The 14,839-nt window shown below is 44.6% G+C and overlaps 1 protein-coding gene across 6 annotated transcripts in view; it reads right to left on the bottom strand.

Annotated features, from left to right (window-relative positions):
- PRICKLE2 (prickle planar cell polarity protein 2) overlaps nucleotides 1-14,839 on the bottom strand; it is a 310,745-nt gene that overhangs the window by 220,368 nt on the left and 75,538 nt on the right. Inside the window, exon 1 of one of the 6 annotated variants that reach the window (XM_032458135.1) lies at nucleotides 2,263-2,404. The exons of the other annotated variants lie outside the window; for them this stretch is intronic. The gene's annotated coding sequence lies outside the window, so the exon portion shown is untranslated. Of the gene's footprint in view, nucleotides 1-2,262; nucleotides 2,405-14,839 lie in introns of those variants that run through there. 6 annotated transcript variants of the gene reach the window in all.

The following is a 14,839-nucleotide window of genomic DNA, read 5'->3' as shown; positions in this document are numbered from 1 at the left end:
ACAAGATTCCTTCTGGTGCCTTTTGAAGAGGAACCACCTACATCCTGGTGTCCGTGTTGCTGGTTGGAAGAATAGGGCCTAAAAACAGAATGAAAACTTTGGAAGTGAACGGACTTGGCTTCGAGCACCACCTCTGAGACTGACAGACGTCAGGTCCAGTGCCTGTGACTCAGGAGCTGGGAAATCTTAGGCAAGCCTGAGCCTCAGTTTTCTCAGATGATCAATTTAGGCTCTGGCATAGAAGGCCCTGAGTAAAATAAAACTATTCTCATGGAGCAAACCACTTTCCCGTTAGACATTATACTTCACATATATATTTTTCAGACCAATTACTCAGCAGGATTCTAAGGGGCTTAGGACAGAAAAAGAAGTTAAGAAAAAGCAGAAGTCAAGCCTGTAGACTGGGTACAATTTGCATATCCTTTCAAGTTAGGGATCTTCATCTTAGGATCACAGACATTTTGGAAAAACTGTTATAATCCACGCACTCTCTCTCCAGAAAATCCTATGTGGGCGTGCACACACATAAAATACTCTGCATGTTATCTCGGGGGGTTCATTCTACAGAGGACCATGAGGACACCCTTGGGAAGCTGGCCACTAAGTTAAAAATCCATCAAAAGTTGGCAAATGCTTTCTGCAAAGAGCCAGATGGATAGTCAGTGTTCTCAGCTTGGCAGTTCACACGATCTCTGACAACTACTTAACTCTGCCATTGTAGAGGGAAAACAGCCAGAGATGGTAACTAGACACGTCACACAACTATGTTCCAATAAAACTTTATTTACAAAAACAGGCAGTGGGCCAGATCTGGGTTGTAATTTGCTGACCCTTTGCTTTGAGTTTTGCTGCGCCAACTGTGGGTCAAAAGTCACCCGGGGAATGTGTCGTTCTGGAGCCTGCAGTCTGACAGGTGGGCACGCCTTCCACCCCGCAAGTCCCCGCAGTCCCAGCCGAGCACCCTCTCGGGGAACTAGTCTCAGTTTCCAGGGCCATGGTAGTTCCAAGGAAGTGCTGCCTACCTCCCACCCACCTCTGGACCCCCAGACTCTTAAGCACCACATCCTCTAAGTGGTTCGTATTGAAAAATCTCTTCTATAGTAACAAAACTTAACTACCTAAAACAGTAATCATTTTCATCCCTGAAAAAAGGTAGCTCCAGATACACGGACAGCATTTAACAGAAGTGATTCACAATGACCAAGTTCATCCCAAGTCGGTCTTAAAGGGGAGAGACCAAGAGGAATGAGACAGCCAAGAAACCCAGAGCAGGCGTGGCTTGTCCCGGGTGATTACACGAGTTGCTTAAGTGGGGTTGCCCACTTAGGAGAGAAAATTGCCACATTAGTTTTGACAAATTTCACCAGAAAACACTACATCTCTACATGCACCATGATTAAAACATCATCCGCAGACAGCGGGAAGAGAAAACCACTGGATTTTTCCCCTGTGGTCATGTTTTTTTAAAGAACCTTTTAAATAATATACATGGCTGTAATCAGATGCTACCCAAAGAGAGCTATGACATCGTGAACCACAGATGTTTCTCATCCTGTTTCTCATCCCTCCTCTGCTAGCATTGTCTTCCCCAACATGCAGGCTATGCATCTGGGCTGATCATTACACAATGTTCAGGGGAGCTTTCCTACTGACTGGGTGGCTGCAGACTGTCTTCTGTATCCTGAACTTGGACTTACTCTCAAGATAAGTGTGTAAGGGAGAGGGGGTGTGCGGGTGAAGTCACCCTGACAACCAGACAGCAAGACAAAAACCAACTGATTCAAGAACCATTTGGAATTCTGCAGCCCAGCTCCCAATTCATTTTCTTCATTTCCCAAGCAATCTCTTCTTAATATAAAAGATCTCCCTGCTAAAAAAAGAGGGAGTTGTTGGGGGCAGGGAGCGGGTAGAGGGAAGGCTGGTTTTCACCCAGGGACGACAGAGAGCTCAAGGACAATACCCTGAAGTGAAGGAGTCTGGACCCCCAAACCACACACCACCGAGGAGTAAGTGCATTTGGTATCCGTTTAGTCTGCGAGCCTCGCGGCTCCATCATAAAAGTTTAAAACCCGGCCCTGATCTAACAACTGTAAATTCTCGAGTTCACTCAATTTTAAAACATTCCAAGGAACGTTACAGCGAAAGAGCCTCAGAATAAACAAGGAGGGATTTCCATGGTACCCACCACCCCCAGGCACACAGAACGTCAGAGCCATGCCTCCTTCATGGGGCAACCTTCATTCAGACCGCCCTCTGCCTCACCAGCTGAGAAGACGTTATTCTTTGGTCCTCCGAGCACTGACATTTACTTGCTGACATCGCCAAAAGGAATGTGAGATGAAGCAGGTCTTTTACTAGATAAACACTTGGTTTTGATAAGGGAAGTTCTTTTCTTCTAACGGAAACAACCCAAAACGCCACTATTGCATTCCTGCACTGGAGGTGAGTCTACGAGATGCAGCCGGTGCTGCCGGCTCAGGGACTTGACACCGGGGGAGGGAGTCCTGCCCGGCACTGGGGAGCCATGTTTGGTTTTGTTCTTAGAGATCTGTCTGAGTTTCCTAATTAGGAAGATGCCTGGAGAACATCAAGAGGTCAAATATTTATTCGTGGAGAAGAGGCCAGACTTGTCTAATGTGCTCTCCCGATATGGAGGTGAGTCACCTCCAAAGGCAGCCAGAATCACACGCTGCTACGTTCAGACATCGCTGCCAACCTCAGCAGTTAGGGCCTCCTTTCCTAAGCTGTACCATCCCGGCTCACCGATCCGCCTGGGGGCTCAGCGTGGCACCACGGCAGGACCCTCAGACCTTGGGAGGTCAGCTCCGGTCCCTGCCATTTCAAAAAGCCTATGAATGTCTCTCTTCCCCAGAACTGACGCACGAGACCAGGTGGCCTGGGAAGGTCATTACCTTGAAGAACGCTGGGAGTCAGGTAGATAGATCGCTGGCCCCTACGATGCTAAATCCTGTTCCCTTGGTTCCAGAATTATTTCCCATCACCCACAGTCTGCTACTTTTCTGCTCTCTTCCCCTCCTCCTCCCCCCACCCCACCCCTTCACCTTTGCATCAACCCTCTAAGTTCCTTTGAAGAAAGCAACGCCATTTTTCCCTCTTGGTCTTTAATCTGTCACTAATCGTGATCAGTATTTTCCGGTTACATAAAGAGCGCCTGTGTGGCTTTATAACATATGCTGACAAATCATTTGGCAAACATTTTCTTTTGTTGCAAAAAACTGCCCTGCGGAGGACCGTCGCACTGGCAACCGAATATGTACACTCTTAATGAAGCAACGGAGATAAGAAATCCATCTCCGTGCAGACCGTGGGCTCTGGGGAGCCAGAGACATATTCAAAGGGAAAATAGTCATCTATTATATAGGATGGGTGATTGTGAGAATGGTTTCCAGATGGGCCCAGGAGGCTCCAGAAGACAGGGTTACTGAAGAATTCTGCGAGGTTCATGTGGAGGGTGACACAGGCTTTATCGATGTAATTAAGACTTTATAGACCGGTTCCTAAAGCAGCATAGCACATCAGCCTAAATGTCGGTAAGAGATGAGACACACCTGAAAAGCAACCGTGCTTCAGTTATTAACTCAGCAATGATGACGGAGAACCCACGATGCGCCAGGCACTGTTCTAGGCCCCCTGGGATCCATTAGAGAATAAAACAAAGATCCTTGCCCTTACATTTAACGCAGGGTGGGAGAGCGGTAGACAAAAAATAGTCCCCTCTAAAATAATTATATATTGTGTTAGAAAGTGGTTAAGTGCATTGCATAAAAGAAAAACAATACACTAGAGAGACTGGAAATCCCAGAGAGGAACATGATCATTTGAAATCAGTTGGCCAGGTGGACCAAAGACTTTAAGGAAGTAAAGGCATTCCTAGCAAAAGGGATATCCGGTGCAAAGGTCCTGAGGCAGGAGCAGGCACAGCACGTTCAAGGAACTGCAAAGAGCCCGATGTGGCTGCAGCAGTGAGCCTGAGAGAGTGCAATGGTTTATGAGACTCATAAGAACTGAGGAGAATTCAGGTTGTGGGCAAGGAGCAGGTGATTACGTGGGGGCATGAGGCTACTGAAGAACTTCAGCTGTTAGACTGAGGGAGATGGATGAGTCCCTCTGGAGGGTTTTGATTTGAGACATGACTTAGGGTTTTCCAAAGATCCCTGGAGGAGGGGATGGAAGTGATGCTATGGCTGGGATGCAGGCAAGAGATGTCAGAGACCAGAACTGGGTGGTGGTGGGTGAAAGGAAAGAGCAGAGTCTGCCAACGGTGAAGGCAGAGCCTGCAGCATGTCCTGCCAGACTGAGATGTAAGACAGAGAGTCAGAGGTGACCTCGGAGCTTTTGGCCTGAGAAGTGGGATGAATGGACCTGTCATCAATGGAGGAGACAAATGCTGCAGCTGTAACAGGGAGAGGACCAGGAATCCGACTTTGTCCAGGTCAAGCTTTAGGCGTCTACAAGTCATCTAAGAAGAGACACATTGAGAGGGGCCCTGAAGACACACATCTGGGTCCTGGGGGAGTTCTGGGCCAGAGACACAAGGCTCCATGTTTGGGGCAGATGGGAGTACGTGGAGCTGCAAGAAGGGTGAGCCCACCCGTACAGCAGGCACTGTGTGTGCAAAGTCCCCCAGACCCAGGAGAGAAGTCTGCTTCCCCCTTGCGGTCCAGGTCTGAATCAGAATACCCTGTAAACAGGAGCAACAATGGACAGACGTTGAGAAGCAGCAAGCCCTTGTTTACCCCAAATCACAGTGCTGGTCGGCTGAAAATCAATAAGATAGTTATGAGAAAGCTTGTGTGAGCCTTTCAGAGAGAGCAGAGTGGGTGACTCCTGATTATTTTGAAAATCATACGGTGCTTCCAGAGAAGGAAGATAATGAGAAAAAACAGCATGAGGCCCAGAGCTCCAGCATGCAGTCAACACAGGCAAAATAACCAGTCACCTGAATTAAAGTCTCCCTTTACTAATTCCCATCGAAGCCACAATTCCCGTGCCTACTAAGTGCTCAGTCGCCCCTGGGGAAGGCTCTCACCTCTCCTCCCCACTGCCTGGAGCTCCCAGAAGTCCCCTGGGAAATCTCTACCTCTCTAACACAAGAAGCACTTTATCTATCCCTCTCATAAAGCTCTCCTCTTCACGTTGTTATATATTGATTGATGTCTGCTTTGTCTTGTTTCAGGGAGAAGTTAAGGCAGCTTATGAGGCTACATAAAATACAAGATGGCATGAATTAAAAATAGGAACAAAAAGAAAAGAAAAATGAGGACGGGGACATGAAATAGATCCAAGAATGAGGCGAAACTGCATACCAAGAAGATGTACGGGCCACAAATTTGGCTCTAAATTTGTAGCAGCCGATGTGGAAAAGGAAAAATTATAGAATTACACAACTCGCTTGTGTCCAAAAAGTAAAATCAGTCCAAGTGCTCTGGAAAAATTAAAACACTCCCAAGGGTCCTAGATAACATCTCTCTATCCGTTTTTCTCTTCAGATACCCAGCTCGGTCCTGTCTACCGGAGCTACTCAACATATGGCTGTGTACGTGAATGAATAAGCAAGCAAACAAAATCAATTACCCATTCACTTATCATTCATTCATTCATTCTCTCATCCCATGAATATTTCCTGAGCATCATCTGTGTGGTGAGCGCTGGACTAGGTTCCAGAGACATGTGGGTGAATGAAACAAACATGGTCGCTTGCCACGTGGTTCTTACATTACAGTGAAAGAGTGATGGAAAACCCAAGTAAACCAGCAAACAAAAGAATTACGGAGTGTCTCATGCTAGGAAGAGAACAGACAGGAGGCTGAGATTAAAAATAATGGGGAGTAAGATACAGACTTTGAATGGGTGTGGTCAAGTAAAACCCATCTAAAGAGGTGGTAATGGCTGAGAGCCGAAGAGGAAAGGAAGTAGCTATGTGAAGAGTCAGAAGGAGCTTCAGATGGAGCCCTGTGCAAAGGTCCTGAGGCAGAAAAGCACTCAGTACAACTGAAGTACAGCCAAGCGTGGGTCAGAGATCACTGTGGCTCCAACATGGCACACAAGGCCAAAAGCGGCATGAGGTGATGCCCAGTGGGTCAGATCAGGCAGGCCGTGTAAACTGGTTTTATCCTAAAAGCAATGAAGGGCTTTAAGGCCGGGAAGGATACCCAAGGTACATATGAAAGATCACTCTGGCTGCACTTTAGAGGACAGACAGACAGGCAGGAAGCAGGAAGATGAGTGAGGAGGCTGCCCGTTGTCCAGACAAGGTCTGAACTAGAGAAGAAAAGGAGAAAAAAGGGGGGAGGGAGAGGTTACAAATGACCCGAAGACGATCTGGGCTCATCAGACTTTGGCGAGTAGGTTAGATAATTAGGAAGGGAATTATCAAAGGGAGGAATCGAGAACAGCCCAAGGTTCCCAGGGCAGAAGTGGTGATGACGACCATCACAATGACACCACCACCAACTAACGGAAACCGAGGAGGTGTCTCTACCAGGCTCTGCCCCAAGCACTCGGTTTGAATTATCTGCATCATCCTCCCAACAACTCTGTGTGGTCGGATACTATTATCGTCCCCATTTTACAGATGAGAAGAAGCACAGATATCAAACTACAAGAGCTAAAGTCCACGCCGTTGAGAATGAAGACTGCGATGAGGGTGGTGTGTACGAGTGTGTACGTGCGTTTAATGCAGTTGTCTGGCATCCCCCAAACTTCCTGAATCAGACCCCAGCGATGGAGTTGAAGCATCTGTCTTTTGAAGAAGCCGCAGGGATGACTCAGCACAGTGAAAATGCAGACCTTCTCTGCCTGTTGGAGAGCCACAGAACCACGGCATTCTGTTTGCCTAAGTCTCCAATAACAAAAAGTTACATGCAAAGTACAATTAATTGCTGACAAACTGCAAATAATTATTCCTTGTTTTTGTTTTGCCTTCATCAAGGTCTTAAGCATTGAAATTCAGCCAACTGTTTCTAGAGTTCTTCTTTTAGCTGTGTGGTGAGAGGGGGCTGGGGAGGACAGAGACAGAACCACAGGGAAGAAAGAAGAAACACTCGAAGAATTGTTCCAGAACCTCTCTTAGAAACTCAGATCACAAGTGGAGCTTGCAGAATACTCAAGGGTAAACCTGCAAGGTTAATACTGTTTCTCAAATTTAGAAGTCTTACTCCAGACTGTTTCAGATAATGGCTTTCTAGGTTTTACGAGTCTCTGAGAAAGGCAACTCTGTCAGCTGCTCTGGCAATGAACTCCCACTGTTGGAAAGCTTGGTCTGAAAGTTCCTCTTCATATCTAACTTAAACCCCAAGAGCTGTTATTTAAACTCATTTCCTGTTCAACTGTGAGTGGGTATTCAAAAGAGTTGGCCTCGATCTTTTCTGAAGAATGCTTCACGTGGAATGAAAGACTTTTCTGTGTTGGTTAAAAACACAGAAACTCAGCAAAAAAAAAAAAAAAAAAAAAGAAGAAGAAGAAGAAGAAGAAAAGGACAAAAAAATTACTCTCCACTTTCATTCCCAAGAGTTGTCTTTCTGAGAAATATAAATTGATTTATCACATACATATGTTAGCATCTGGAGGAAAATGAAGAACTATAATTATGATTAGAATTGTTGAATTTTGGAGCTGGAAGGAAAAGAATAGTTAAAAAAGAAAAAAACACATATATTTTAACCATCTCCCACAATTTAATTAGGTTTTCTCATTTCAGACTCCCAATCATCCTGCAGGAAGGAATCAACATGCCCTTCTGCATATAGAAGAGAAAACCAGAGATGGGAAGGTTTTTAATACACAGTCACCTTGCCCTACCATGCAAGTGATGAAACTCAAATTCCAAGGCAGATCTAGTGGGTATTTAGAACCACAGTTCTCCACCAGGGGCAATTTGACTCCTTAGGGACATTAGGAAAAGGAATGCCTGGAGATATTTTTGGTTTGTTTCATTGAGAAGAGGGATGGGGGTGCAACTGGAAACTAGAGGGTCATCTAGAAGCTAGAGATGCTACTGAACATCTTACAACGCACAGGACAGGCTCCACAATAAAGAACCAAAATGTCAACGGGGCAAAGGCTGGAAACCTCTGCCTTGGAGAAATCTCCTGTGAAATCCTTCATTCCTGACAGACTGAAAAGTGGAAGCACAAAGATTTAGGTACAGAAAGATGTTTATACTTCTCAGCCTAATAACTCGTTTGATTCTCATCTTGAGCTACCTAGGGTGAGTTTACCTTCCCACAAAAGAAAAAAATCTGATTCATTTTGTTTGACATTTCATAGATCTAGTGAAAGTTCTTTTCAAAAGTATTCAAAGAATTAAGTATGATTCATTTCCTTCCAAGGGCAGAGTGAAACCTTGCTTTGAACGTGCTCAACTACTGCTGTCTAGTTCTTCTTAAAGGAACAGGCTAGACTCAATTGTGAAAACGTCAAGCGTTGCTACCTGGGAAATTCTTCATGTGGCGCCGTGAAGAGCCAGAGGTCCAGAACCAGATGGTCTGCAACTGAATCCCAGCTCCACCATTTATTAATTGTGTAACCTTGGGCAAGTTACTTAACACTCCTTGTGCCTCATTTTCCTAATCTGAAAAATGGGGATAATAAAAGTTCAGACTTCATAGCGTTTATTGTGAGGATTAAAGTGTAATAAAGGAGAAAGAAATCTGACTCCGTATTAGATCTGTTCCTTTGGCTCTAACCCTGTGCTCTGTCATGCTGGTTCTGCACCTTTTGTAAAAGAATGTTGCCTGTAGCCTGAAATAGACAGGAGAGTCCATCCTTAAGGCTCTGACCTTTAAGGGTAGAACACTTTTCCATTCATATAGAGATTAAAGGTTGCAGAACAGAGAAGAATATTTGTCTTGCTGGAGGTTTACAGGAACATAACGACCTGACCCATCTGGACAGCTGCAAGAAGAAAGGATTCTGACACCAAGAAGTTTATAACAACCAACCTCACCATCTCCCCTTTTAAGTATAAAAGGAGCCTGAATTCTGACTTGGGGAAGATGGTTCTCCAGGACATTAGTTCGTCATCTTCTCAGTCTGCTGGCTTTCTGAATAAAGTCATTATTCCTTGCCCCAACTCCTCATCTCCCGATTTACTGGCGTGTCGTGTGGCGAGCAGAACAAGTCTGGACTCAAGAACAAAAGGAGTAAAGCATTGAGCACAATGCCTGGTTTTGAGTATTTGTTATTGTCATCATTATCATGATTACTGATACTATTCTTATTTCCTTGGTGGAAGGGAAGGATGGCAGGAAGATCTGGATTTAAGAAAGCTTTTTATGAATAAAGAAAACTTTTTAAAAGATTGTTCCCAAGTTGTTCCCAAATTCAACTTTAGGCATTATAATTTCTTACACTTAAGAAGCAAAAAATCCTCAGCTGGATCACGGATAAAAACAGGCCCTTTATACCTGCTCCGGGGGCTAAACGTGCCAAGAGATGTCTAAATAGATCAACAGTTAAATTTCTTGAGCACTTACTGTACGCCACGCACTAGGCTATGCGTCACAATACAATGTCCTCAGTTACTGTTTGTAACGCCATGAAGAGGGACTTTTTTTTAATATCTTCCTCTTACCAAAGGGGAGAGCAAAATTTACCAAGGTTAAAGCCCAAGCCCAAGGGCACTCAGCCAGTTTACAGCAGCAGAAAGACTGCAAGTGCCTGCAGGTGCATTTGACTCCAGTCTGACTGTTTAACTGGTGAGTTACATCGCCTCTGCCTGTCTTTTATCCTGGGAACAAAAAGCACAGTGTGACTTGAGGATGCACAATGGTGAATCAGTGTCCCTCTGATGGACTTGAACAACATACACTGTTCTCGCAATTTTTTTTTTTTTTGATGGCCACATTTTCTATCTAGGCTGTCCACTAAGTGCTATAGCTTGAAGAAGCCTAAATAAAGCACATGCATCCGAGGACACCTGCTGAGACGCCTTCTGGAGAGCATTTGGTCTGCCTGAGCCCTGGAGAACAAAGCAGGAGTTGTATAAGCCACATCCATCTTGGAGGCTCCAGAATAACACCGCTTATACAAAGGGTAGCCTCCTGGGAGATGGAGGAGGCTGCCTGAATGGGAGTCATTAGTCCAGGGCCGAGAGAGATGGCTCGGATCACTGGCACCCTCCCTCCCAAGTCTAGGTGTGTCCACCAGTGGGGAAGTCTACTCACTCAGAGTAGCCCACACCACCACCTCTTTTCAGCTCTCCATGCAGCACCTCTGTGGGTAAGCATCTGACGTTCAAAGTCAAGGTTGGCGGAACTTGGCAGCCCTGGTCATGAGTCCTAGAAAGATGCTCTTAAAAAGCATAACTGGCCTGGAGCACCTTCACAAGCTGGAACTGGTGTGTCTTCCAGCCACTGCTGCGTACACAGGTCACATAGCATCTGGGAGTTCTGTGGGGTTCTAGGAAACTCACAAATTCTAAGTACAATTTCCAAAGCACATAGGTGATGCCAGGCTCAGATGCCAAGACCGAAAAACTATGGAAAGAACAGGATGTTTCTGTTTCCAGATGGCACATAAAACAATGGAATGGGGTTTGAAGGAGACATTCCCTGGCACACAAACTTTTCTGTCTTTTCAGCACAACGCAAGATGAGGGCTCGAGAGGCCCGAAACACTGTTAAATGGGTTATTGCTCCCTCTATTTTATCCTATATCCTTATTATTTATTATGTTGAAATAACTTCTCTTACTATATGCTCAGTGCGTAAAACTCAAAAAGAAAACACCCAAAGATTCATATAACCTAAAAATCAGCCATAATTCCACCATCAGGATCACCTTTAAGATTTTAGTTTATATTTATTTCTAGTAATTTTTCCAGGAACATGTTAAAGCAAAACAAGTTTAAATGACATCTTCTGTAATGTAGGTTTTCCCCACTTAAGAACATATCATAGATTCTTATTCTTTTCAATACATTGCTATACATAAAGTTTCTTTGGGTATTTAAAAATAATTCTATGATAGGCACAGATTAGGACACTGAAACCAAGTAGTAGGGCAATCTGGCCAAGCAGCCACAGATAAGACTTAAATAAATGGGCGTGGCTGTGTTTGCACAAAACTTTCCAAGTACTGAAATGTCAATTTCACATAACTTTCATGTGTCACAAAATACCATCCTTGTTTGTATTTTTTCCAGCCATTAACAAATGTAAAAGCCATTCATAGCTTACAGATCTTACAAAAACAGGCGGGGGGGGGGGGCAGATTTTGCCCTTAGATCAGTGGTTCTGACCCCTGACCAAGAATACTGCTGTATTTTTTTTTTTCTGAAATGCATCTTTCCTTGTAATCCTTTTATTTTTCTATTCTTAAACTACAGGAACAAACTGACCAATGCCAGTGACACTTTCATGTCTTAGTGGAATGACAACAAAAAACTGGAGAGGTTTTTAAAAATTAGCCAAATATTGGGACCAACACTTGAAAAAATACAGGGTAAGGAGACACATAATTATACAAGCTAATGTTGGCTGAACATTCACCATATGCAGGCATCCAGCTAAGGCTTGGAGATTTAATCCTCGTATTAGTAAGGTTAAGAGCGGTCAAGCCACAATAACAAATGATCCCAGGAGCTCATTGCTTGTGATCACAAAGGTTTAGTACTGCTTCGTGCTGCATGGCCACTGTCTGTGGCTCCGCCCCATGGTTTCCATTCCTGAATTCAGGCTGATGGAGACTCTTCTATCAAGAACACTGCCACTCTTAAGACAAAGGGAAAGGAAAACGTGGCAATCCATGCCAGCAAGCGACACACGTCCTCATACTCAAAATCCAGTAGCCAAAGTACCTTAGTCATGCCTGAGATCAACAGGACAGACGTATAAAGTCTTCTGAGGGTGAGGGAGGCAAATATTTGTGAAAATAACAGAGTCTACAACAGCAACTTGTATCCTCAAAGCAATCCCTTGAGACATAAATTATTTTCCCCACATTATAGATGTAGAAACTGAGACCCAAAGAGTTGAGTCACACAGCTCATACATAGAGCTGGCATGTGCCCCCAGATGGTCTAAATTCAGAATTTATACTCCAATCCTAGACTCTCTCACTTTCTGCAAGCACCAGACAGATGGACTAACCTAAACATCACCTACCAACAGCTATTTATCCAGGTATCCATTCAGTTGGCCAAAATGATGGGACTGCGATCCCAATATGCCAGACATCGTGACAAAGGTTACCTAAGCCACGCCTACCAGACACTGAGAAATACGCTAACGAGATAGGCTCCCTCCTACAGGTAACGGTATTTAACTAAACTGAACAAAAAAGACTTAGAAGACCATCATTTCATAAACAAAATCAATGAGATAAAACTCAAAACGCATGTGGAATTATTTTGTATTGAAATTAAAATGCCCTAACTTCTTGTACAATGAAAGAGTGTTGGCATATCCAAAGAAATACACAACAAATTCACAATTTAATGTGATGGCATCTTTGTGAGCTCTGCATGAAACAAGTATTAGGCAAAAGGAGGAGGAGGAACAAACAGACCCCTCTGGGGAGATCCCACAGACCCTCGCCTGGGTGGTACATGCCTCTGCCCATCACGACAAAAGGTGCCTGATGGTTCGTTATCAGGACCAACACCCCAAACCGTATGGACATCTAATGATCTCACTGGCTCATACAGAAGATATCTCATTGTTTATGCATGTTTTTAGTTTCAGACATGGTATTTAGTTACCTTTAAAGGGGGAGGCACTCACATCTGTAGCCCTTTGAACTCTACCATTGCTGTGGTTGACTTACAATCATTCAGGAATGGGCTGTCCCATTTTTGCATTATCCAAAAGGTTGAATTTTTCTTTCAACCACAGAGCTAACGTAAGTAAGGGAGGCAGGTCAGGTGGGGTGAGCAGCAAACCACACAGCAAATACCTCACCTGAAAGGAACATCAGTTACTGAGTTACAGCCAGCCTTGCCACGTTATGAGCCCGAAGCGAAACCGCCAATTTGTCAACATTGGCAAATGATCCCATTCTTAAAGAAAACCCACAGAGGCCAACAAACACTTCACAGGCCTACTGCAGCCTATGGCCACCATCTTGCACCACTGACCTGAGTTACTTGAGGCTTGGGATGTTTTGTGAATTTCGGCGATTCTGGTAGCAAAAGGATAGAAAGAACGTGCATGAGAATTAAGAGCACGAACCTTTGAGTCTGCTAGATCTCGATGCTACACCTACCAGCTATGTGACTTTCCATGAACGCTCAGCCTTTCTAGACTTCTGTCAAGTGGGTGTAAAAATCCCTACCTCGTAGGGGAGCCGTGATGGCTAGGGGTAGGCAAAGCAGGGCAAGCAATGTACGATGGCCAATTTTCTCAATGAACTTATTTTCACCTCTAACTATTTGTGGAGTTATCGAGCCCTCTTCCTCCATCTCAAGAAAGATCCTCCCGAGGTGACTCTGCTTGATGAGGTACCAAGCACAGCTTATGGAAGACCCACCTATGCCAAGACAAGCACGCTCACTCCAGGGATACCAGCAGAGCAAGAACTGGTTCCCTTTTGTAGAAAGCTCAGAAGATCTCCACAAAAATCAATGGAATTAAGGGACCTCGGAGATCACTTTTCTTTGTTCTTTTGTTTTGGTTTCTTCCAGTTTTACTGAGATATAATTGACATACAGCCCTGTGTAAGGCTAAGGGGTACAGAATAATGTCGTGAGGTACGTACGTCATGAAATGATGGCTACGGTAAGTTCAGTGAACATCCATAATCTCACATAGATACAAAATTAAAGAAATAGAAAAAAAATGTTTTCCTTGCGATGAGAACTCTTAGGACTTACTGTCTTAACAGCTTTCACATGTGACATACAACAGTGTTAATTATATTTCTCACGTTGTACGTTACATCCCTAGTACTTACAACTGGAAGTTTGCACTTTTTGGACTGCCTTCATCCAGTCCTCCCTGCTACCGTCCCACCCAACCCCCGCCTCTGGCAACCACAAAGCTAATCACTGGAGATCACTTTGCAAACCCCTAACATGGATGAGAAAACTGACCGAGGTACAGCAGCTGAGGGTCATCTAAGGTTCCAGCAAGGCCGACAGGCCAGATGCACGTTCACAACTTCCCTCTGTACTACCCGGTACCACCTCGGTGACATGTACGATCTTCACTGAGAACTAAAATCATGGACCCACCTCTCAGCCTCAAAACCGCACTTGTCCCACGGCTCCAAGACAACCACCTGACATCAAGGTGTGACGCAATGAACTCTCTGAGGAACCTCTCTCTCCTTTCCTTCCTTCCTTCCTTCCTCCATCCCTCCTTCAATTCCTTCCTCATTCCCATCCATTCCTTCCTTATTTTAAAAGAGAAAAGTCACTCTGCGTAGCTCTTGCATCTTTAACATCCATTGTTTGCAGGTTTCCTTGGCACAGTCATGGCACCTCTAGCACCATTTCATGCAACTTTTTCCCAGGTATCATGACTCTACAGAGTTCATGAGACCATGAAATAATGACCGAAGGAGGAAGATGATTTCTCCATCCTTCTCCTCCTGGCAAGCAGGTGCATACTGTGGGAAGCAGAGGGGGGTTCACTAGTCCTCATCGGTAGAAACTCACACTCCGCTGACAGCCCTGAGAAAGTAGCTCTCAACGTTGTCAGCAACTGATGTATATGTAAAACTAAAAATACCTCTAAGACAGACACAGCTACGAGTCGGTACTGATACATAATTGGCAAGTAATGTTAATTGGTGAAATAAATAGTGAACAGAGCAGAATTAAACAGGCTAAGTATACCCAGAATTTCTTTGTTTGTAACGGTAAAGAAAACTCCAC

This window comes from Camelus ferus, chromosome 17 (assembly GCF_009834535.1).
Source record: "Camelus ferus isolate YT-003-E chromosome 17, BCGSAC_Cfer_1.0, whole genome shotgun sequence".
Taxonomy (NCBI): Eukaryota; Metazoa; Chordata; class Mammalia; order Artiodactyla; family Camelidae; genus Camelus; species Camelus ferus.
The sequence above is the reverse complement of the archived record's forward strand: the minus strand, read 5'-3'. Positions and strand labels throughout refer to the sequence as shown.